Source organism: Camelus dromedarius, chromosome 25 (assembly GCF_036321535.1).
Source record: "Camelus dromedarius isolate mCamDro1 chromosome 25, mCamDro1.pat, whole genome shotgun sequence".
NCBI lineage: Eukaryota > Metazoa > Chordata > Mammalia > Artiodactyla > Camelidae > Camelus > Camelus dromedarius.
The window spans coordinates 17,491,660-17,518,070 of NC_087460.1; the positions used below are offsets into that span (position 1 = coordinate 17,491,660).

General features: G+C 41.6%; 1 protein-coding gene across 8 annotated transcripts in view; it reads left to right on the forward strand.

The window, feature by feature from the left end:
• Nucleotides 1-19,706: 19,706 nt before the first annotated feature.
• The window catches only part of PPFIBP1 (PPFIA binding protein 1), a 153,711-nt gene continuing 147,006 nt past the window's right edge, over nt 19,707-26,411 (forward strand). For 3 of the 8 annotated variants that reach the window (XM_064479144.1, XM_064479148.1, XM_031443893.2), the window contains exon 1: nt 19,707-19,896. The gene's annotated coding sequence lies outside the window, so the exon portion shown is untranslated. The remainder of the gene's footprint in view (nt 19,897-26,411) is intronic. The other 5 variants (XM_064479146.1, XM_064479149.1, XM_064479150.1 and 2 more) reach the window with 4 other exon arrangements.

Consider the following 26,411-nt stretch of genomic DNA (forward strand, 5'->3'; position numbering starts at 1 on the left):
AAGCCATGGATATAAGGAAGAGACAGGAAACTTAGTAGAACATATTGCTCAAAATAAGAGTTAGTATGTTCCTCTATTTTTAAAAAAAAAGTTTTAAAATTATATACAGTTTTTAAAGGTTATTTCAATTTACAGTTATTACAAAATATTGGCTCTGTTCCCCATGTTATACAGTACATCCTTGAGCTTATCTTACACCCAGTAGTTTGTGCCTTCCTCTCCCCCACCCCTATTTTGCCCCTCTCTCCACCTGTGCTGGTAACAACTGGTTTGTCCTCTATATCCGTGAGTCTACTTCTTTTTTGTTATATTCATGAGTTTGTTGCATTTTTCAAGATTCCGCATATAAGTGACAACACACAGTATTTGTCTTTCTCTGTCTCACTTATTTCGCTTAGTGTAATGCCCTCCAAGTCCATCCATGTTGCTGGGAAATGGCAAAATTTCATTCTTTTTATGGCTAAGTAGTATTTCATTGTATGTACATACCACATTTTCTTTATCCATTCATCTGTTGATGGACATTGAAGTTGCTTCCATATCTTGACAATTGTAAATAATGCTGCTATGAACACTGGGGTGCCTGGATCATTTCAAAATGGTGTTTTTAATTTTTGGGGGTTTATACCTAGGAGTGGAATTCCTGGGTAGTTGTATTTTTTGTTTTTTGAAAAATCTCCATACTGTTTTTCCCAGTGGCTTCACTAATTTACATTCCCACCAACAGTGTAGTTTTCACATTCCTTTAAAGCAAACACTCTGCCTCGTTCATTCTATGGTCATTCTGGAATAGTGATGCCCAGATACTGGTCCTCAACTGGATGCATCAGAATCGCCTGGAAAGCTTCATACATTAGAGATTTCCAGCTCCATCCCCAGATACTTAGATTCAGCAGAAATAATATGGGACCTCAGAACTTTATTTTTAAAAATCTCCCCAGCTAAATTCAATACAAATCCGAATTTGGGAACCATGCCTTGCTTTAGGGCAATGCTGTGCACATAGTAACTACTCGATGTACACCTATTGAAGTTAATTAAATTAGGTATTATTACCTTGTGGCCTCCCTATCACCTCACCCAGTGCTCCATTCAATATTTGTTCAATAATTTCATTATAGCCTTTTTCCCAATGTCCCCTTCTTCTCACACCCTTGAAGTAATCAGCTCCTTTACTATCTTTTTCTTTTAACATTCCAGGAGTCACCAGGTCCTTGCAATTCTTCTACAGAAAATTTTCTCAGATCAGCCCCCGTTCTTTGCATTTATAATGTTTCCATTCTGATAGGCCTTATCATACAAATGGATTGCTGCCGAGAAAGGCCAGCTTGTTTTCACTTCCATAAAGCTGCTTTTATTCACACAACCTTAGAAAAGAATAGACCCCAAACACCACTTTTGTCCTGATAGTGTAGCCAGAAAACGACACCAGTCGCTAGAAATGTGAAATTTGCTTACGAGTGGTTCTCAAGCCACAATGCCTAACAGACTTCCACAAAGAGATATTTAATTATATATTTGTCTGAGCATCACACCCAGAAGTTCTGAATCTTTAGAGCTAGGATGAACCTCTAGTATCTTCTATTTTAATCATTTCCCCTAACAATTTTTGCAGATCAAAGTTTAAGAACTACCATGCTATGCTATGGGCAAAAGTTGCCTGGGATTGCAATTTGGCTGAGATCCCATACAAGGTTAGATAGAGATGAGTAACTTTTAGGGGCAGGGAGGGGGAAAGGGGGATGGGTGAGGGAAATTCCAGGATACATGGGAAGAGAAAAAGCCAAAAGCTCTGGGAACCATGAGTTTTATATTCAAAAGGTCTTGTGATAGAGAGTATGCTGACATTAAAAAAAAGTCACAGTTAAACTTGTTTACAGATAAAAAGACTATTCAGACTGATTTGTGGACAGAACTTGATGTATGTTGTTTTAATAATCTTAAGGTAAAATTCCCATTGCTGGATACAGTTTCAGCTGATTTATTTGTAAAACAAAAAATAAGTATTGAGTTTAAGCATCTCAAATAAAACTAAAAGTCTTGCAAGAACCATATAGCACTAGTGATGAAGTAAGGTAGGGAACTAGACTCTTTTAAAAAGTAAATATTTTACTAACTTCCAAGATACATTTTTATTAGGATTTTGACTAGGAATAATTTTCCCTGGGGGATGAATATCCTTAAAGTGGAAACAGTGCTATTTCCCATCAATTTATTTTCAATTTGTCAGCATCTCAAGCTGGAAAGCTGGATGTCACAACGTTCCACTCTACTGAGAGAGGGAAATGTTTTGTAAAGGACTGTAATATTAGGATGATGTAAATGTCTGCATGTGGTAATTCAGCTCAGTGCTTTGGTTGATTGGGTTTTTCATTTCAGATCTTTAAAATGCCATATTCAATTGAGTCAACTACTATGCTCAAAATCATGTACTAAAAATACTGGTATCACTTTACAAGTATGGTCTTGGTTTCGAAGTAGGAGGAAGGAAAATGAGTGGTCACAGAATCTCCACGTGTTGTTTGTTTGTAGTGAAGACAGCTATGCTGTAATGAAAAGAGCTTTCAACTTGGATGAAAGTTGAGTTAAACTCACAATTGGCTGTCAACAGGATGCCAGTCTCCACCTTTCCCCCACCTCAAACGGGATCAAAATGGGATCAAAGCAGTGTTCCCCAGCTGCCCAGAGTGTTGGCTGCTGAGAGTTCACAGCATCCTAGGTGATGGCTAGGGGTGCAGACTTGACTCTTTATGGTTGGTTCTAAGTTGAAAGGAGGGACAAAAATGATAGGAGCTCTCAGTTAATAATCACATTTTTGTTTACAACACGTGTATATTGAGGAAAATAATAACTGCCTCATGAGAGGGTTGGATTAAAGGACCTGATATTTAATAGGTAGAAGGGCATTATTATTATTACTGTTATTGTTATTATTACTGTTGTTGTTATTATGACTATTATTATCTTGGGCAATATTTTTAAACATGTGAGATTATCTAATTAAGAATTTTGGGTCTGACCTAATAGGGAAGAAATGAATCTGAACATACTTCCTGATAGGCTACATCTTGCAGTAAAAATGAATGAACCACAAATTTTGACTCCTTTCTTTTTCACGATCCCACTCACGGTCCGGCAGGAAATCTTGTTGATTCTACCTTAAAACACATGCAGAGCACAACCACTTCTCACCACCTCCCTGATACCAGCTACCCTGCAAGCCATGATTATTGCAAACATCTACCAATTCTCTCTCTGATTCTCCCTGATTCTACCCTTGCGCACATATAATTCAGCAGTCAGAATGATACGGTTATAAACATAGGTCAAATCACATCATCTCTCTGTTCCAAACTCCTTCAGTGGCTTCCTATTTCTTTCAGAACAGAAGCCCAAGTCCCTGCAATGGGCTTCAACAACCTGTCTTTGGCCCTCCACCAGCTCTCTCACCTCATCCTGTTCTGCTTGCCCTCTTAATCACACCTCTCCAGTTTCACTATCTTGCTGTTCCTGGAGCCCATCAGACACACTTACCTCAAGGGCTTTGCCCTGGCTGGCCCCCCGACCTGGCAGCCTCTGCCCCCAAATATCTACATGGCTCACTCCCTCAGGGCCTTTACCTCTTAGCTCAAATGTCCTCTTCTTGGCTACCATCAAAGAGGCAGATAATAGCCAGTGTTGGTGTGGCTGTGGAGCCATTGGAATGCTGACATATTGCTGATGGCCGTGTAAACTGATACAGCCACTTAGGAAAACAGTTCTCTAAAAAGTTAATGTAGAGTTAGCATTACTAGCATACTAGCATAACCTAGTAATTCCACTCTCCTAGGTTATCCCCAAAAGAACTGAAAACAAATGTCCACGCAAAAACCTGTATGTGAATGTTCACAGCAGCATTTGAGAATAGCTAAAAAGTAGAAACAATTCAAATATCCATCAACTGATGAATGGATGAACAAAATGTGGTAAGTACACACAAGGGAGCATTACGCAACCACAAAGAAGAATGAAGTACTGATACATGTTGCAACATGGATGAGCCTTAAAAAATTATGCTCAGTGGAAAAAGCCAGACAGAAAAGGTCACATATTGTATGATTCCATTTATATGAAATGTCCAGAATAGGTAAGTCCATAGAGACAAGGTAGATGAATGGCTTGAGGGGAGTCGGACTAGGGAGTGACCACCCATGAGTACAGGATTTCCTTCTGGAGTGGAGAAATATTTTGGAATTTGATAGTGGTGATGGTTGCACAACTTGGTGAATGTACTAAAGAAAATCACAGAATTGTACACTTGAAAATGGTGAATTTTATGGTATGTGAATTATACGTCAGTTTTTAAACATTTCATCTTCTTAATGAGACCTACACTACCATCATGTTTAAAATTGCAATCCTTGCATTCCCAACCCCATCCCTCCCAGTTACTCGTCTCTGTTCTACTTTTTGCCATGACTTCTAACATAGTATATAACTTATTAGATTTTGTTGTATCCAACTTATTAGATCCATTGTTCATCTGTCTCTTCTCCTTGAAATGTAAGTTCTACAAGAGCAGAAGCTAAACTAGGACCATACAGATACCAAGTTATCTATAATGTCAGAGAATATGTTCATTTGAGCACAAGGATACTAGAATTATAATCACTACAAAAATAAATTTCTTGAGAAGGACTACTTTGCTCTGTATGTTTAAAGGCTGAAGAGGAATTACGTATACTCAAGGCGAGAGAGTCAAAGTTTAAAAGGAGTAGGGAATCATAAGGGAGGAAGCGAGAAAAGGAAAACATGTTCCGTGTATGGCAGGTGGGCTTCCCCGTTATCCGGACTAAAGTCATTCGTACAGACCATGTCACCACCTCAGGCTGGAGAGGAGAGGACAGATTGGTGGGAACAAATGAAACAAAGTGTGCAGTACTTACTGGGTCCCAAGGACGCAAAAGGAAGTTCATTGGCTGATGGAATTTAGCCAAAGGTTGTACTGGTCTCCCTGGTTTGAGACTGAATGACACAGTATCCTCAAATTAAGCATCCCCAGGCCTGTGGCCAGGCAGAACTGGGGACAGGTAGAAATTGCCCACAGGACACTCAGTTTGCAGTGGAGGGCGGTGTGTGTGAGGAAGGGCCTGTTAGTTACCTAGGAGATTAGCTTCAATTTTGGCATAACCTCATGAAGTGTGAAACCAATTTAGTTTTTAGGTTTTTTTTTTAATTTCAGTTTTTGAATTTCTTTTTCTACATGGATTTTATGAGATTCATTAATACTCAATGTCACAGAATAGTTACTAACCAAGTGACACGTGGTTTTGGTTTCAATTTGACTGTTTGAGATGAAGCCTCTTTTTTTTCTATTTCTCTTAATTTGACTCTGACTGATTTTATTGATACAGACTAATCTCCAAGTGATTTTGCCTAACAAATAAGGCAAAGTATAGAATAATCTAGCAAAGCCTATCCAGGCACCATTCCCCAGTTCCTCGCCCTACAGTTCAGGTATCCACCCTTGCCCTGTATGACTCTGGATCAGATCCTAGCTGGCTTAAAGCAATCACAGCGAGCCTGATCCCCTTGCCAGTGATTGGTTTAGATGTAACCACGTGACTCAGTTCTGACCAATGAAACTTGAAGATATATCTACAGGAGGAAGGAATGTTTCTGAGCAAAAGTTTCCTTTATCTTAAAGAGAAAAGACCTCTTTTTCACTTTTGGATGTCACTGTGTGTGGGTTTGATACTTGAAATTCTCTAGGTCATCTTACAACCATGAGGAAAATGTACAATCTAGTTTGGACTTGCAACCATCAGCCAAGGCTGAGAGGTACCACAGAGAGAGACAGAAACTGCCTGGGTGCTCAGTGGCATCTGAAGTAAGCCAAACTACAGTCCTATTGTGTATGCCTTCTTATTGTTCAAGACTCAGATTCAGATCTGAGGAGGGGAAATGCAGAGGTGGGAGCAGGGGTGGGTGAGATTGTTACTTTTCAAAGTTCAGTTTGATTTGTTTTAAACCATGTATTTTATACATGTATATATAATTTAAAACTAAGTTGAATGATTTTTATTTTCTTTAGTAAGTGGATCCAGAGAAATCTTAAGTTTTATTTATGGGTAGCTGCCATCTTGAAATTAAACAGCCGTGAATAAAAGTTTTAATGCGTCCATCATCAAAGACATAATTAAACGTAGTTGAGTGAAATTTGGGCTTAGGGAGAGGATGAAGCCGTGTGTGCTTGAATTAAGGGAGTTCCTTTAGTGATTGAGCTACTGCTTGACCAAACGCCTGTGTTTTTTTGTGTGGTTGTTTGGCTTTCCAGAATAAGAACAAGCAGTAGTATCTGTGGTGACATCTGAGTTTGCTGAATGAAGAGCATTTGACTAAGAACATGGCCAGATATCCTACTGACTGCACCTGATGGGATCCAGGCCTTTCCAAAACAATACCAAATGTGATCTTCTGACTACACTGCAGTGAATGTTCCCATGTGTGGATTCAGAGATAATTTGTTTCTTGTTTTCACATTTTCTTCCTTGAGATATGGTCTGTGAGGCACTAGAGGGAAAGAGAAAAATTCTTTCCCAAAGTCCTCTGGCTTTGGGGGACTTTGAATGATACATATCGCTTCCAAAAGTGATTTTCTCTGCATTTGGAAAGGTGCATTCTCACCTCTCGGATTGAGGTGATCTCTCCAGGAGAGATTATGGCTGATGTGAGGAGAGTACTGTCTTGTGCCTCCTGAGAACTTCAGTCTCTGACATTCAAGTTTTCATGTATTTATGTGAAAGATGTTGAGGTAAAGAGAGTAATGAATGCTTTTTGACTCCAACATTATTTTTGACTCCACATGAACCCAACCCACCCTCCCCTGGTGGTTTTGCAGAAAAGGCTACATTCAGTTTTAGAACAGATTAACTTCAGCAAAATTCCAGAATCTTTAGTATGAAAACACAAATGTAAATAATAATAATATTAGTAACAATGTAGCAATTGTTAACTAATAATATACCCATAACAATACATATGATAATATAAAAATAACAATAAGTTAGAACGACAGTCATGTTTAGCGAGTGGTTCCTATGTTCCATGTACTATGTTCAGCACTTCAGATACATTTTATTATTTAATCTTCACAATTACTTTATAAGCCAGGTATGGTTATCCTCATTTTTATACACAGGGTAACTGAGGCACAGAAGTAACTTGTTCACGGTCAAACTGAAAATGGTAGAGTCAGGATTTCAATCTGGATCTGTCTGGCTGCAGTAGCTGTGTCCTTTTCACGTGACACACAGCCCCCCGAAAGTGGATTGTCAGCTCCATGAGAGCAGGAACAATGCCATGTTAAGCCCTGGATCTTTAGCATCAAGTATATTACTTAGAATATCACAAGTGCCCAATAGATATTTGTTAATGAATCAATGAATTAATATTTGCTGAGTCAAGTACAGCTTCCATCAGTGCCGAAGCTTTCACATACCACTGCCACGTTGGTCCTCCCCAGCACTCTCCCTGCCATTGACCACTACTCTTGGGAGCCATACTGATGCAGAGGTCACTGACATAGTCTTGGAATGGCCAATGGCCACTCTTCACCCAGTCTGTCTGCGAGCCGCAGACGGTGAGCTAGTCCAAGGACTACAAACTTTGCTGCTTCCTCCACTCCCCACTCCCCACACTGAATTCCCTTCAGGAAGCCTAAGCAAGTCTAAAGTCCAGCTATGTTTTCCAGTACTCGGGACCTCTCTGCACCAGAGAGTAAGGCTGGACCTTTCTCACTTTCTGGGCATGAAGCCCATACTGCCTGTCTCAATCTGGAAAACTGTGTTCCCTTTAGCTTCTGGCTGGTGAACTTGCCACATGCTCAGAATTCAGATTTGGTCCCATGACATGTTTTTCTTTGGAAGGGCTTTTGCCACATGTGGTTGATACACGAGCAGAACACATGGTTGCATTATCTTATCTGACAGTGAGGTTTGACAGTGAGGTGCTTTTTCTGTAATAGTATACCTAAATGATATTGGCTTAAAGAATAAGGACATTTATTACCTCATGTGATGAAATGTCTGCAGCTGGGGTGGTTAATTAAGCAGCTCGATGATGTCAGCGTTTTGAATCACCTTATTTTACATTTTTTTGGCTTTCCCCTAACGATCCCAAGATGGCTACTCCAAACATGGTCCCGTGATACAATGCGCAACAGAAGAAAACAACGGAGAGAAAAATCTTTCCTAGACGCTCCCAGTGGACCTCCTCTTGGGAATCATTGGCCAGACTACATAACCGGCCCCAACAAACTAACTAACTGATCCTGATCTGCAACCCTCTCCCCTCCCTTGTACTTGGAAGCACAATAAACACTTACTGTGCCCAGCTGTCACCAATGAACTTCATCAAAAGAAATCCAGTATATAGAAAAGCTTCCTGGGTAGAGGAATTGCAAGTGATTTTTCTTCTTCAAAAAATTCTATACAAAGAACATGTATTACTTTAAAAAAAAGTTTCATTTTAAAATAATTTCAAACTTACAAAGAATTTGCAAGAACAGAATGAAGAACTATATGTCCTTTACCCAGATTCACCAATATTTAACATTTTGCCACCATTTGCTTTATTAATTGCTTTATTAATTTATCTTTCTTTATATGTTTTCTGAACCATTTCAAAGTCTTCATATATCATTCTTTTTTCTTTATAATATTTAAATATATATTTATAATATACATATATATATATATAATCTCCTGAGAATGAAAATATTCTCTTACAGATCAACAGTGTGGTTATAAAATTTAGGAAATTTAACATTGATACATTAATACTACCCATATTCTAATCTTGTCAATTGTCCTAAAATTGCCCTTAATAGAAATTTTTTTCTATATGGGATTCTGTCCAGAATCATGTATTACTTATCTTTGTCTTTTTAATCTCCTTTTTTTCTGAACAGCTTCGTCAACTTTGTTTTTCATGCCACTGTCATTTTTAAAGAGGAGGACAATTATTTTTACAGAATGTCCTCAATTTGGGTTTATTTAATGTTTCCTCGTGATTCGGTTCAGATTATGCATTTTAGACCAGAATATTACCTACGTGATGTTGCGTCCTCAGAGTATTCCATCTTAAGGCATTCAGAGTTTATCTGACCCTCATGAGTGATGTTAATTTTAAACACCTGGTCAAGGTGTTGTTGGGTTTCCCCATTGATGTATGATTTTTTTTATCATAAAGGAAAATGTCTTTTAAAAATAACAAATTTTAAAAGATCATATTTCAATAGCTAGAAACTGAATTTAATAAAAAAATTGTATGTCATGCTCTCATTTGTACAAAGAACACTACTGAATCCCATCAACAATTATTGAATTTGAGACATAGAATGGGACTTTAAAGCATCAAGCTGCTTAGAAGAACCTAAGGTCGGGAGACGTAAAGCGACTTGCCCAACATTAGTATCAGAGCCAGGACGTCCCTAACCTGCCACCCTTCCTGTCCCCCACCCGCGAGCCAGAGCTCAACAAAACGCTTTCCCTGCCCAGCTGTCACAAAATAATTCTTTTCTTCAAAAGAAGACAGCGGGTGCCCCTCTCCTTGTCACTCTGTGTGATAATAGTCCCAGGTCTTCAGTCCAGACTCCAGATCTGTTCACATTAAACCACTATCCACGTCCAAACTGGAAATGGGTTTCCTGTTTTATCATTTAAATGAGTTACCTTACTCTCCAGTTATCTCGGCAAACTCACCTCTCACTGCTCACGGCTCACAGCTTGGAGCCAGCAAAAGAATGTGATATGGAGGCTACCCCCTGGCACGTTGGATGCGCTCCACAGAGATGTCTTTGTCTAACGTGTGAGTAGAAGAGTAATGACTTCTTTTTCCCTGGCTAGCATCAGAGTCCACTGTGCTATTTTGAAATCTATGAGAAGGCAGACAGTTCAAGAACCTATCATTGGGGAGGGACTGTCTTTTCTGGCAGCGGCGTCTGCGTGTGCAGGTTGTAAAAGGCAATAACGGCCCAGGAGGAGATGCAGTGCCGGGAGAGCTGAGGCTTGGACCAGCGCTATCATTATGCTGATGTGTTTCCATTTCGTTTCACAATAGCAAGTACTGACCTTTCTGTGTTATCCTCCTGGTGGGAAGACGTGCCACTCTTACCTGTTCATACAGGTATAAATATTTATACAGGCATTTGTGAAGACAAGTAGACCAGAGTGAATGGTTATCATCTCTTTTTTTTTTTTTTAACGGATTTTCTTTTTTTTGCAGGGAGACAGTGGGAAGTAATTAGGTTCATTTATCTTTGGTGGAGGTACTGAGGATCGAACCCCGGACCTCATGCATGCTGAGCATGTGCTCTATGACTTGAGCTATACCCTCCCCTTTTAGAGCAGGGTGAATGGAACACATCTTAGTGGCCCTTCTACTTACTGGTTGTTATGGCCTGAATCGTGTGCCCCCTTCCCAATTCATCCGTCAAAGTCCTAGCCATACCTCAGAATGTGACGGAGTTGGGAGCTAGGGTATTTAAAGAGGTAATTAAGTTAACATGAAGTCGTTCGGGTGGGCCTTAATCCCAGAGATCACCTGATGATGCAGAAGGCAACCGTCTACAAGCCAAGGAGAAAGGCTTCAGAAGAATCCAGTCCTGCCAATACCTTGCTCTTAGACTTCTAGTCTCCAGAATTGAGAGAAAATAAATTTCTCTTGCCTAAGGCACCCAGAAACTTTGTTATGCAGCCCCAGCAAACTGATACAGGGACTTTGGGAACGTTATTTAGCCTTTCTTGGAAGGATAAACGACATCATTTGTGGGGCCCAGTTCAAAATGATAATGTAGGGCCGTCGATAAAAAACTATTAAGAATTTCAAGATGGCGACCACAGAGCATTAAACCAAGTGTGGGGCCCCTCTAAGGGCTGGCCCTTTGCCATGGGACATGTCTCCCAACCATGAAGCCAGTTCTGGTTCTAGACTTCAGTTTCCCTCTCTGGAAAGTGCTGATCGTAACTGCACTTGCTTTTAGGTTTGCTGAGAAGATTAAATCAGATTCTAGGACTAAGCTCTCAGAGAACGTGAAAGGGTGACCAAGAAAGGTGCTCCAAGCTTAACCTTATATGTCTTGTCTGGGTTGAGTTCCAGGATCACAAGAATAGTTTGTTTTCTTTCTCTATTTATGGACAATGAACCATTAGTCAGTGAGAGGAGAGAGTGTGTATGTGTGTTGGGGGAGAGAGGGGGAGGGGGAGGGGGAGGGCCATCTCTGAGCTGAGAGACTCCGCTGGGGTGAAAAGTGCAGATTGTTTGATAATTTGCTTATTTATGGTCATAGGGTCCCTGCCACAGGGCATGAAATTTCTTCCTCCTCCTCCCTCCCTCTCTCCTGCTCTCGGGTGGGGGTGGGGGGAGTATGCTCCACTGAGAGTGGCATTTGGACCCCCAGAGCTTCCTCACTGCTGCCTGACTTTCTGACAAAAGTGTTATTATTTCCACACATATGATTCTTTTATTCTATAAATAAATAAAGCTTTAGAAGGCAACTGAACACAACCCTGATGTCTAAAATAGGACAAAACAAAGCTGATCCTCATAAATTTCACCCTCATTAGGAGGTAAAGAAGGTCAGGGGATTTTGAGTGGCATTTTGGAAGGAGGCAAATATTTTCTTTGACATATTTATTATCTCCTGAAAGCCAATGGTTTGAATGAATTAGAATAAAATGCCCAACACTAATAATTTTTCAAACAAAAATATCATTTGGAAATATGTTTTGGTACAAGACATGAAGTTCTTAATCTTCTGAAGTATTTCAGCAGATTTCAATTTTTTTGTGATACAACCTTTCCTAAGATAGGGTTGAATTCTTTTCCTTCATAACATGATGCTGGAGACACTGATTCACAATATCCATTGATAGCATCCTTTTGATAGCGAAGCTTAGAACCTTGTGAATGAATCATACAAGAAAGCTGCACCTGGCCTTGGACCAGAAGTCACTCTCACAAATGTGCTCAATAAAAGCAAACTGGGGCTGATCGAGAGGTTTTATTTTTAGTGAAACAAGAAGATGGTAGTTTATTCTCATTATAATTAAAATAAATCTAAACTCCTGCAAGACCCTAAGTGATCTGCTGGCTGCTGTTGTGAGAGATGGCAGAAAGATAAAACAATATTCAAGCTTTTTTTCTTTTGGTCTTTGTTCATTGCCCCTGTAATCACAGGCTCTTCATTCAAGCTGCTTAGAGAAGGAATGAGGTAGAACAGGGTCATGTAACTAATACAATTATATTTAATTAATATGTAATGATAATTACATGTTGAAAATGAATACATACTAAAATTCCCACAGTGTGTGACAAAATATACCGCCAAGACAGACGGAGGCTGGCCCAGAGTGATGTCACAAAGGAAGAGGATTTTGAGACAAACTCAATCTTGACCACCAGACCATGTCTTCAGAACTTTTACCTCATTTCAGAATCAAAACGCTTCATATTTTTGCCTTTTTACTTTAGGGAAGTTAAAATGCTCTCTTGTTTATTATCTCATTTGAAGTCCCGATCTTAGTTAGGTTCTTTCGTAAGTGGCAAGGCGTTAAAGAGTGTTCAGGTTACCTCAGGTGATGGAGATTTAGTGTGAGCACCCCAGGAACGACGGAAATGCAGGAAACCACTGGACCGCCAAGCCTGCATGTGGTTAAGGACTCAACAGGGCATCTACATGTCTATCATTCTTGTAACTCAGCTTTTCTCTCAGCACAGACTCTAATGCCAAACCGGTTTGTACATCCAGCATGTAACCTTGGGCAAGTTACTTAAATGCTCTGTGGCTTGGTTTCCACGTCTGTCAAATGGAAATAGACCTCACAGGGTTGCAGTTAATATATTCAAAGCACTTAAGACAGCACTATATTAGGCACACAGAAATTGGTGTTTCACTATCATTTTCATTATTGATGTTATATTTTTCATTACTTCTGCAGCCACTGTCCACTATCCTCATGGCTTCTGCTGCTTCTTACCTCTGATTACTACCTTTTCTACATGTGATTCTCATAGTGAAACAAGAGATCTTAGCATCCATCCCTTTCTGCTTCATATTTTACTTGAGGTACAGATGTTCTTCTGATCCCATTTTCTATTATTCATGCTTCTACTTACTTACGCTTCATTTTATTGCCTTCATTCTATATACTTCTTTGCTTTTTTTTTTTTTTTTTCTCCCTGTTCTACTCTATTGTCTGGTTTTCCATGTGTCTGACATTCAAGGTCTTGAGCAAGGATTGGGTCAGGCCACTCAGTGACTATTCAGGGTGGAGCTCTGCTGAGGAGTTCCTATGCTTCTTTGCCCCAGGCTCCTGCCAAGTTTATACTTGACCGTTGTGATTCAGGTGGGAATCCATGGTCCAGTCCACACTGTTCAAGGCAGCAAGGGTCTCAGGACGTTAACTGAGAATCCTGTGTGTAGGGAACCACGTTAGACTGTCCCAAGGAGGGCAGCAGCAGCCAGGGTGTCTTGGCTCCACCCCAATGCATTCTTTCTTTAGCATTATTGCCACCCCATTTATAGATAAGAAACTGAAACTCAAAAGTGTCAAGTGATCCTAGATCTTATAACTCAGAGTACCTGCAGTGCTTTATTTAATTTTACCAAAGAAGAGGTGCTATTTCTTACACTTCTTTTTATTCAGCAATGGGTGATGATCTTTTTCAGAAATGGCATCTTGCGATGTAAAAGGCAGTTCTATGGCTATGACACCGTATCTAATTCAGAATTCAAGCAATGTCGGGTCAAATGGAAATTGTCTAAGGTGAAATAAGAGGAAAGAGGTTTAAAGCATTTAAAAGACAGACATCCTAAAGTGATGGTTGTGACACTCTCTTTCCTTTCTTAATACCTTGGCTAGTTTAACAAACCACAGTACTAATTATCTGGCAGTTCAGATGTTACACAATCAGCATCCATCAGTGAAAAGGCCCATCTGAAGACAGGATCTGGAAGAGCAAGAGGAAGCAGCAGTGAAACACATTTTTTTAAAAGGCTTTGGGAGCCAAGATGCTCTACCCTGAAGATAAGTTTATCAGCAACGTGTTTCAACTTGCAAGAAAGTTCCTTTAATGAAAACATTTATTTAAACCAGTTGTCCCATCCTCATCTTACATCTGTTTTAGCTAAAACTCATTCCTCTTAGTCCTTGTAGACAGAAGTTTCTGGACTGGAGTCTGGCATGCCATCTTAAAATGTAAATTCTAGTTAAGTAGAAGAATTCTATTCAAGAATTAGGAGACTGAATAAAGAAGCAGTAAATTAATGATTGTCCAGGTGAAAAGGTGGGTGAGTAGGAATTAATGGATCAGTTGGAGGCCTGGGAGTCACTGGTCCGGAGAGTGGGGTGCACTACAATGCCAAACTGGATAAATTTTGATTGGTAGTAAGCTGTGATATGTTATTTTAAAAGTGAGCCTTACTTGGGTTGGGGAGAGTGTAGCTCAGTGGTAGAGTGTGTGCTTAACACGCATGAGGTCCTGGGTTCAATCCCTAGTACCTCCACTTGAAAAATAAATAAACCTAATTACCTCCCCTCTTGCAAAAAAAAAAAAAATTTAAAAAAAGTGAGCCTTACTTAATACTGTGGCAGGTGAAAATCCAGGTGGGAGTTACTGGTTATGAGCAACGCTCAGTTGTTGACTGAGCACGTTCCCAGGACCTCTCAAGAGGTCTGTGTACAGTGCGTGTTGGTAGGAAGAAATGGCAGTGACCTGTCACCCCAGGAAAGGCCTGCCAGCCGGCAGAAAGGCTTGCCTGCTGGGGAGGAATGCTGCGCAGACCACGTGTGTGGAATGGAAAATAAGAATTGCTGTTGTGTGTTGAAAGGGCTGACTCTCCATCCTGTTGACCTCTCTCAGAGTATGGGACTCGGACACACTTTTAAGAAATTGAATTAACTACCTTTGTAAATGGGATTAATTGTTCAAGGGCATTTAATTTGTTTAACTGAGTCATTAATCGACCATTAATCAAACACCAATGAAAAGAGATAGTTTCTATTTTCAGTTAAAATATTTCTGGCTAGAATGATGAAATGGGGAAGTTGAATGTAACCAGGTTTTTGGATTTCCTTGGCAGATAACTGGAGAATACCCAGCACAGCCTGGGTTGCAAGGCACTAGTGATTAAAATAAGATGCCGCTCAGAATGTGATATCGGGCCAATTTCTCACCTATCTCCAGGGGCAGGCAGGGAATGGCGAGGACGGCTGGGTTCATAAATGGTATCAGTGGTGATAGCTGAGTGGTGGCTTCGTATTCAGCTAAAGGATATTAAAAATGGTGTCTGGGTCATCGCCAGTGCCATGTCTAGAATCAGACAGAATAAGTAGCAATTTCCTCTAGAAGGAATTCTAAAGCTAAGCTTGTTTCATTTGAATTTGGGTTCATGATTTATACCATGTGTTCAACCCACCCTGTGTCTGGCGATGTGACTGGGATGAGCTCAATCTGAGGCACCCAGGTCCTTTAAGATCACATGGGTGAGTTCTTCCTGAACTTACAAAGATGTAGCCCACAGCAGGTTAGACGCTTTAAACAAAAGGCAGCATTCATTCATTCATTCATTCATTTGGTGACTTTTTATTGAATGTCCACAGGACAAGGCACGGTTCTGAATTCCATTGGGATGTACAGATGAAACAAATTGGCATCTTCCCCCCAAGGATTGTAAGGAACTTAGAGTCAGTGAAGGCTATAAGCCATATATAAAAATAACAGTACAAGTGTTTTGTGTCATAAGAAAAAGGAAAATCTGTGTATTGATGACTCACTATGTGTCAGGCAATATGCTCTGTTATCTTGCATATGACATCAGATCATGGCAATAACCCTAGAAGGTGAATTTTAATAGAAACGGACAAACATCTTCCTTAACCAAGGAAACATTCTTAGAGAATATGGATGCAAAGTCATCTGTTTAAGTGTTTTGAAAGTAGCCAAGAGTGATCAGGACTGTGCTTTGGAGAGCCACAGCTGGAACCCTGTACAGACCAGACAGCAAAGGACATGACCTTTAGGAGTGGGGCCAGCCTCTCCTGGTGTCTGCATCTAAACAAACTAAAAAGGGATGTGTCCTTGTACATGCTCAGGCTTGGGGGTGGGAGGAACGAAATAAAGCCAGCCTGTTCTCTGTTACTCCAGAGCACAGAACTGAGAGAGAGCAGATTGTGGACAATCAATGCTTTGGATAAAGAAAAAAGGGCTTGCAGTGACAAAGACCTTGGTTTCCATCCCAGCTCTGGGTGTTCTGGAGCAATTTACTTATATGACTATGCTGAGCCTTTGATTCCTTATTTTAAAATAGAGCTGATGACACTCACCTTACAGGATGTTGTGAGGATTAGGTAGGACACAAGACAGAGGTCTTCGGGGGACTGGTCAGAAAAGCAGGACCTGGATCCCCAGGGGAAAGAGTTCCAGTGGTGAGCTGTCCTTTGAGTTCCTGTGCCCCTTGCTGCCAGATACATTCAGGCAGGGGCTAGAAGGCTACTTGTCAGGACCGCTGTGGGATGGGTTTTGGCATCCAATAGGCGGTTGCATCAGATGACCTTTAGGGTCCATTTCAAGTTACACTATTGTTATTCTCTGCAGGCTTTTTCCTGCTTTTGTAGTGTCCCCTTCCCTACTCCTACCCCACAGTCATATTATCTGGCAAAACTCTTAGGTCAGGCAGTTCATAGGAATAACTAGGCAGAAAACAGGTATGGACCTTCTAGTTAATTAGTGCTGAAATCACAGAAGTTGTGAATTGACTTGCCTCCCGCCCATTCTTTCCTCACCAACTCTGGAACCCCTGGCTTGAACACTACTCCTCCAGCCCCGGCCTGTTTTCAGTTTTCCTCTGAAGTCTTTTGTTTTCTGGACTCCAGTGGCAGCTGTTATCACTCCAGCTGCAGAGGGGATGGGAGGCAACTTCCTGTTATTCTATCCTGCCATCCCTGTGGGGGTGGGACACTCCCTCCCCCATCTCCTGCTGCTGGTTGCAGAACGTGAGCCCGGGCAGGCTTCCTATGAGTGGGGCTGGAAGAAAGATGGGTGGCCATCCGGCCGCTGTTGGAATGCATTCGGGAGAGCAAGGCAGGCAGCAGGCGAGACAGACAAGTGTGTCCCTGACTGAGGGAGAGGGAGGGGTGAGGGACTAAGAGGCAGGTTACCTGACTGGTGCAGAAAATACCTGATGGGGTTAAGGGTTGTTGCATGAACCGTAGGAGAGTGAAAAGAGGGAAGGGCTGCGGCCCAAGCACTGAGAGAGGAAATAGTTATGCAGTTATGGTCTCTGATTATAAGACTGCTTGGGGTTTGAGTGCATTTCAGGGATGGAGCGGGGAGTTAGAGGTGATCTGATGATCCATTTTCCATCCTATATTTTTATGGAACATTTTCCTTGAATTAGGTGGGAATACAAAGAGGTATTAGGCGTGGAACATCCTTCAGATTCTGGAAAGATAGGAAATGTATATAACCAGACATATAAAACCACATGTTTACCCATCTGTACAATCTCAGTGAGGCTTACGATAACCTTTGATGTATTATCAGCCTCATTTTATAAAAAAGCTAATTAGGTTTCTGATGGCTGTTTCAATGACTTGGGCAAAGTTACACAGCGAGTAGGTGGCAGACCTGGGCAACGGAACCTCTTTTCTGTCCACTGGAGAGCACAGCAAGGACAAGGACTAATCAGGCTTTGAGAGAAGGTGGGGCTTAACACCCAGAAGAAGGGGGTCAAAAGGTACAAACTTCCAGTTATAAAACGAGTAAATCGGGGAATGTAACGTACAACATGGTGACTGTAGTTAACAATACTGTATTGCATCTTTGAAAGTTGCTACGAGAGTAGATCTTAAAAGTTCTCAGAAAACAAAATAAAACAAAGCAAAACAAAACAACCCCCACAAAACTCAGGCCAGAAGGTGAGAAGCAAGCAGAGATCTGTGAGTAGCTCGGTTTGCCTGTAGCGAAGTGCTTCCCAGGAGTGAGGTGGGAGATAAGGTGGGAAAGGTATATAGAAGCCAGATCAGGGGGAGGTTAAATGGCCAGTTAAGAATTGCAGGGAAAAGGGGGCCCGGTTTAGAGGGCAAGATCTTCATAGCAAAACCAAACAGTGTTTCAGAAAATTCATTTGGAAGTGGTACACGGAAAGGTTTAGAGTTGGGGGAAAATGGACTCAGAAATATAAATTAGATGTTTGGAATAGAGTAGGTGTGACAAACAGCATGATGGTAATAGTATAGAGTAGGTCGGTGAGATCACTGGCCTGGGTCTGTGGATTTTTTCTTTCTTTCTTTCTTTCTTTTTTTAGCATTACTGTATTTGAGTGAGTGTAGATTGTGGGCAATCACTACTTTAAAGAGAAGAAATAGCTTAGGAGTCAAATGAACCTCGGTTTCAACCCCAGTCCTGGGTGTTTTGGAGCAATTTACTTACATAACCTTGCTGAGCCTTGGATTCCTTTATGTTAAAATGGGGCTACCGATACTTCACAGGACGGCTGTGAGGATTAAACGAGACACAGCGGTGGAGTCTGTGCGCCCCACCACAATTTTTGGCAGAATGGGAAAATGTGTGACATGTTGTCATCCATCAAAACACAGACAATAAAAACCAACAGAAAGTCAATAATTAATTCACTGTACTTCTAGAAGACGATGGGTAATGCATCTATATCACATAAAGGGGACCATTTTCCACCACTGAGTTCTGCCTTGGAGTAGTTATCAGGCAAATTGAAAGACCCATTTCCTGGGAATCTTTCTCTTCTCTTACCCAGGGGTATTATTCTGCCTGATATCCGTCAGGATAATGTTAGTTAATTCTTAATTGATAGCTCAGCCCGTGCAATTGGTTCCATTCAACAGTAATTATTCTCATGTGGCTTGTTGAACTCAGTTGTGAGATTTTGCCCCCTTTTCAGTTGTGCGTGAAAACAGCAGCCTTAAGGTCTTTAAAAAGGTAAATAGTAATTTTTCTTACTTCGGAGGTTCAATTTTATTTGCCTGGAAGCTCGCGCGCTGTGATTTTCGTCGCTAAAAGCAAAAGCAACCACATGGTCGATAACGCCCCCGGGTTAACAATCCAGGGCTGGGTCGCCGTTTCTAGGATTCTCCTCCAAATCTTCCCCAAGTGCTTTTGAAGTTCTCAGTTCCCCGTCTAAGGGAACGCCCAGCAGTCCCGAGATAAAAGGGGAGCCGAGGGAGCTGGCGTTTCTTTTCTTTGCCTGACTTCAAGCTGGCCATTTTCTGCTCCACGCGCCGCCGGACTCGGACTTGCCCGTGACACAGAGGCGATTGTTTTTCCTTCAAAAGGGGGCTTGGGTGGCTCAGTTTCGCTTCTGTCCTGGGAGATGGTAAATACGCCAAGGAAAGTTTAAAACACGACCCGCAAGGATCTTCCCCGTACCATTATTCTCCTTCCCTCAGAGATAGCAGGAAAGACAGCATTTTTTTCCATCAACACCCACTTCCAGCCCTCGCCCGGCTCAGCGAGGAATGTGTAAAATTAGTGGGCTCCTCTGAGCGACAGTCCGCGGGCCCAATCAGCGGGAGCTCGGGCCCCGCCACCGCCCCCTCGCGCACTCTCGTTGGCTGATTCCTGCGGGGAGGGGGCGGGCGGAGGGAGGGCGCGAGGGAGGGGGTGGTACCTGGGGCTGGGAGTGATGTCAGCTCCCAGCTCGGTGCCTGCCCGGATTCCTGACATGGTGTAGGGCCCGGAGGGTGGGGAAGGCGGGAGCGGGGCGGGAGAGGACTCGGGGTAGCGAGCCTGCGGCGGGGCCAGAGTGCCCGCGCTTTGAACTCCCGGCGAAGGTGAAGCAGAACTTTGCAACTAGTGCCCGCGGCTCTCCTCCCCCAGGTAAGGGCGTTTGACTCCTCTCAGGGACCGGAGGGCAGTGGCACCGTTGTGTGGTTGCAGCTGCTCCTCCTTTTCCCCGCTCGATTTCCTTTTCCAGCTCGCTCCTGTTTCCCAGTGGGAACGGACACCTTTTTTCGGGGGGGTGGGGTAGGGCTTAACTCCTGGGGCTCCCAACTGGCTTATATGGGAAAAATACCTCCAGGATTAGACATGTAAGATCCTGTCTGTGTCCTTAGACACCCCAACTCCCCGCCCCAAGTCTCCTAATAATACTTGAAAACCCCAGAGAAGTGTGTGCTGTGCTCTGTGTGTGTGTATAGAGGGGATGTTGTTTTAAAATGTCACAAAAAGTTTATGAAATATTGACTCAAATATTATGTTCTTTGAGAGAGAACAAAAGTTTTGTAATTTTTTTTTGGTTCCCCTGTGTCCTATTACATGTTGACTTAAATGAAAGAATATCATTGCTATTCTTATATATGCTTATATAGTAACATAAAATATATCTTTTATATAGTGCACTCAGGATGGGAGAAATTCACTTGGGGTGTATTAATTATGAGCTTGTGGGAAAACCGGTCTCTTGGAGGCACACTTCAATGCCAGCTTCTTTTTTCTCTCACATTTTAACAGAGGATCCCTTTGGTTGCCAACTTTGTGATCTGGAGGGGTTGGGAAGGCTGCTGAGAACCTTCAGGTCTGTTTTCTGTGGCTGCTGGAGAGGACGAGGGCTGCTGGTAGTTGTTTTTCTGGATCCTTTTCAGAGAAGGGAGTTTTAACAGGGAAATGTGGCAAAAGGCGTGGCATCCAAACTCTTAATTATAGGAACATGGATTTTTCTACATGTGGGACCAAAACAAATCCTTGCTTTCAGTAAGAAGTGCAGGGAGCAATAGAAGAAGCACTTGATTTAGTGTCCCAGTTTGGTATTTAGGGAAAGCAGTTGCCTGCCAGGAAGTAAAGTATATTTTGATAAGTGGAAGCACAGAATTCCTATTTTTGTTTATTTCCTGTTTCAAACTCTTTCTGTTTCTTGCTTGGAGATTTTGGGTATGATTGACTTTCTGGGGAAAAAAAAAACTAACTACATAAACTGGTTCAGGACCCTCACTGATCAATGCTGAAGGCTTTTTCTTTTGGAGAAGGAAAAGAAGTGTCTTGGCTCAGACTCCTGGGTCCAGTTTCCCTTTTCTTTCACCAGAGTTCCTCAGCAGTGAGGATCCTTCTGTGGCCAGGTCTGGAGGAAACGGGTGTGGACTTCAGTGTGAGTCAAAAGCTGCATCCCAGGTGCCTAAACGAAAGGGCATTTCTGGGAGAGGAGGAAAGAAAAGAAGTCACAATGTTGCATCCGATAAACCCAAGTCGGGAAGTATGGACATACAGGACTTCGGAGATGGGATTCTCCATCTTCTAGCCAGATGTCAGATAAGTTTCAGGGCTAGAAAGAAGTATTTTGTTTTGCTGTTGTTAATAAAACACCTGGGTCTGTATTGCTGTTCTTGAAAATTTTAATTAGCACACAGAGGATAAGGAGCAGGCTTCTTGCACATGCTTTACTGGACAGGCTGGAACATTTTCATTTTAGTCTGCGTTTTGGACTAAGAAACAGAAATGGCTTAATATCTCTGAAAGAAAGGTGACCAAGTCTTTTCTATTTACGTTCTGTAGGAAGTACATACAACATACTGTAATTTCCAGTGCACTTTTTCAGCAAGAAAGAGCAGGAGGTGAGGTGGAATTTCTGTGGGCTGGTGTGAGCTCACCAGAGCCTTGACTGATGGAGTGTACAAACTGCCGTTTGTAGTCAAGTGGTATCTTGAGGATGTTATCCTGATGTGCCCAGTTCAGACTGACACCTCTTTCCAAGAAATGAGTCCTGGCTTAAGGACTTGAATATATCAAAGCTTTAAATTTCATTCACAGTTTGAGTAGTAACAGTAATTTTACATACTTAGTTTTAACCAATATTTGTCTTTCTCCATCTGTGTGTGGGAGGCAGATGTGGTGTAGGAAAACAGTACTTTTAAAGGACAATACTTGAAAGATGTTTGGGTTGTTGAGAAAGGTAGGATCAGGTTCTGGTTAAATTCTTTGATCAACAACTCTCATAGTTAGGATAGCTACTTTGAAAAAATAGGATAATCTAGCCTTTGTGGCCAGATGTTGACTTGAAATCCAGGGCACAGTGTAGCTACAGATCAATAGTGCCTAATTTCAAGGGCATCGTAGACATTTTTTGGAAACAAGTACAGTGAGGGAGGGCTCATTAACTGTTCGTGTAGTCTTTTTGTTACTCACTGTACCAGCATGAGATCATTCAGCACAAGGTCATTTTTTTCCCCTCTGTTACTGACTAGCTGACTTCTCTTTAAAACCTGTCTTTCATGTTCGTGAAATACTTGTATTTTTGTAGTTAATTTAGATGACATTGGTAATCTGTTACATTCAAAGTAACTTTGAAGTTATCATCTCCCATCTTTAAAAATACCCATGTCCCAAATAGCACATGTTTTGAACTGTCAACTAAAAGAAGACCTCATTCATCATTCTGTCTTTTCAGAGGTATTATTACATGTTTGTAACCTGATTTGAATTACCTTTTTAAAACAGTGAATGACTGCGTGAGTGAATGTATGGCTACCCATTCCCATTTGGGTCTGTGTCTTGATTCTTTATTAAAGAAACGTTCCTTCAAGGTGAAAACATAGGCTAGAGATATTGCATAATGATAGCTTTTTTAATTCCCAGAGATTTCCCTAGAAAGTCATATTAGTATTGAAATTAAGGGAAAAAGAATCCCAGTTGAGCAGGCAATTGTGAAATCTTTCAGGGAGCCATGATTTTCTGATTATTTTTTTTTAACCATGGTGGAACAGATGGGTTTAAGGATGAGATTCAAAGCTTAAGGTTAGTGACACCGGGTCTTGTTTGGGGACAAAGGGAACTGTCCTCTGGCCAGCATTTCCCTTCAACTAGAGGTTGATAATTTCACAATTAAATCAGTCATCAAACTGTCCAAAAATTGACACTATCCAAAAGCTGCTCCGGGCTTGCGCAGTTCCTTGCATCTGTAGTGTATTATGTCATTTGTTTCTCAGATTCATCGCAGCGCATGTCAGAACCATTTTCCTAGCCAAAAGCCTACAGCTTTTGTCACATATATCACTACCACAAACACTAATGTTTCATTAAGTGGAGCTAGTGGATTAAAAAAAGAAACTGAACTCTTTTACACTCTATTTTAAATGTAGTAATTATTGATGCCAGTTTGGCATTAGTTGATAATGTTTCGAAAAGCCAAGTGGTGAGAGTTTCTTTTACTTCAATACTGTTTTCCACTTTGAAGGATCTAAAACACCCAACGAATGGATTTTAGGTTTAAAAATGGACCCTTCCAGGAGTTTTAAGTTTGCACACTCGTCAGGCAGTTTTTGGAGGTGGGGAGGGTTTGAGTGAAACCTGTAACCAGTCTGTTCCTGCGGAGGAGCTTCTGTTTCTGAAATGTGGGTTGGGACTCTGAGTGATCCAGGTGGGTGTGTTGTCAGTCTGTGCCTGAACATTGGGCTGTGTGTCTCCCTGGAACTTGGTGTGACTCACGTTTTGACTGGCCCACGTTCACACCCTTGTTTTTGTTGTTAAATGTAATGAGTTCAGAATAGAAGGACCATGTAGTGGTTTCTGTCCAGCGGTGCACCTAAAAGGCCCGCGACTGAAGGACTTGTACAAACTCGGATTGCGTTGAGTATCAATCATTACGCTCATCTCTCAGATTTGGATCGTGGAGGAAGAAGATCAAGTTCTGTAATGTTTGGGGCTGGCTGTAGATTTTATGGGCACGCTTTGAACTCCGGAGTAAGGCTAAGTATTTTTACCTCTCCTTTAACTTAGAGAAATTAAGCATGTGACAGAAAAACAGATGCAAGTTCAAGAGAGCAGATGTGCTGATTCCTAGTGTTGTGTAGGGGTTAACAAAGGAACGTTTAATTTTACCTGATGAGAGACAGACTGAAGATGCTGTGCTCAGTGGCGAGTCCATTCATAAATAAGTCGCCAAATTCTTCAGGCAAGCAAGGTAGTTCTTGGGAAGAAGTAGGCCCATTGGAAACTCTATGAACTCTTCCATGCTATGAATGTAAGTCTGAAGCTGTCATTGAATATGCAGACATCATCTCGTATTTCTCTGCCTAGGATGTAGCTCACAGAAGTCCTTTTGCTGGCTTTTCGTCACCCTCTCCATATACAATACATTGCACAAATGTAATCTCGCCATCACAGAGTTGTGTGAGGTTATTATGAGGAAAGTGTATTAAATTTACTTTATTTGAAAGTGAAAACAAGGCTAAAACACTATGGCCTACTTTCTTAACATAGTAACTTGATCGTGTGGCCGCGGTTGTGAACACCCCTGCAGCCATTATCTTTTTCTGTAAGATGCTGCTTCTGGTAACCCCACACGGTGGAGGATTTTATTTTGTTTGAATTGGAATTTGAACACGCCCTACTTTTTCTTATGAGTGATGTTAGCGTCAGATGAGCCTGTAGGTTCCCATCTAAATTAACTCTGGGAAGTGAGGAAGCGGGAGGAAGGGAAGCAGTGAGGACTCCGAGGAAACACCGACTGAAACTGTGAGTTCGCCAGGACGATGTGTGTGAAGTCACCTGGGTCTCAGTGTTTTTCCTCTGGATCAGCTGCTTGGATGCTTTTGCAAAACTTTTACATTCTTCCGGCTTCCATCCCCATTAGTGGGTGAGTTTGCACGAGAAGGCTTTTCAACACAGATTTAAGGGTCTTTTATCACTTTCTTCTCAAGGTACCTTGATTCTCTAGGATGACTTGCACTCTACATCACCCTGTGGGCAGGGACAAACTGACCACTTTCCCCCGCAGCTCAATCATTTTAATTCGCCACTGGGGCCAGTTTAAAAAAAAAAAAAAAAAAAAAAAAAAGCTTGATTTCCCAGAACCCCTTGCATCTGGGGCGTGTCTGAGTGACGCATTCCTGGCCAATGAGATGCAGGTAGGTGGGAGGAGCTCTCCGCAGACTCTTATAAGGGGACGGCCTCGATGCGCTCGCTAGTTATGCCTGTTGCTCTTTTTGCTGTTGCTTTCTCTCTGGAACATGGATGCTGTATTCCAAGTGGAGAATCCAACTTGTGGTCAGAGAAGCTTGAGGGGTAAGTAGGTTGGGAAACTGATGGCATTCTGAAACTGCCGTATAAGACCTGGTCTGCCCACCTTTTTTTTTTTTTTTTTTTTTTTTTTTTGTAAGAAAAATAAATCTCCATTTGGTTAAACCATTGAAGTTGGATCTATTACCTGCAGGCAAATGTGATCCTGAGTTTAAATTTTAAAAAAAGTCAGAGTTCGTCTTTACTTACAGGATTAAAAGGCAACGTCTGTATGACAGAAAAAAAAAAGAGGGGTCAGACTTTGGAGGCCTAAGACCCTCAGCTTGAATCTTGGCTTTGTTCATTATAGTCTAATCTTGGCCAGTAATTTAACTTCTTTGCGTCTCAGTTTTCCCCTATGTAAAGCGGTGGTCCTGATAATTTTCTCATAGTGTTTTTGTCAGTGTTGGCAAGCATTAGAAATTATTAACAGGAATAGTAATGAAACATTTGGTACATAGATTTTCAACACGTGGTGGCAGCTTTTACTGAAGGGGAGTGTGGTGATGAGACTGAAGAAGGGTAGGCTGGCAGTTCATCGTCTGGAAGGTTCTCCGCAGACACAGACTGAATGACTGAATGGTGGATTAGCCTCATGGCTGCAACCACTTGCCTCCATCTACCCCCTGCTGGTTGCAGCACCCATCTCTTATCCTCCCACCTGCCTACTGGATTACTTGGAGCTCGTCTGTTCTCCAACTTTGGCTGAAAAAGCAGAGTGTGTTCTTTTGACAGTTTAATTACCTATAAACATAGAGTTGATGTATGGAGCAGGCTCTGGAGTCAGACAAATGTAGATTAGAGTCTCTTAACCTTACGAGCTGTGTGATTTTGTCTTCTGTGAAATGGGGATACTTGGGCAAGTTATAAGGATTACGTGTGATAATATAGGTGAAGCATTAACAGCTGTTTCCCCAGCACACCATTAACTCTGGATTGAGGACAGATATTGTTACTATTTCATTGAACATTTGTGAAGCAATTCTTGCCCTTGGTACAAAGTCCTCTTGGAGATCTAAGGACAAATAAAACATGGTTTTTACCCTTAAGAATATTCATATACAGGAGGTGGGGGCAGAAAAGGGATGACTCCCCCCCACCCTTATATATGACTCCCCCCCTTATACATAACCATAATGAAGAACAGATTTAGAATACTACTTAGCTGTTAAAAAGTTGGGGGAAATATACTGACTTAAACAGATGTCTGTGATATATATTTTAAGAAAAAAAGTAACCAGCCACACATGTGTGTAGTTTATACTGGTCAATGCATGAAAAATTGCTAATTGGGGTGATTTGTGGGGGATGAGATGAGGATGGCAGGGAAGATGAGGGGCCTTTGA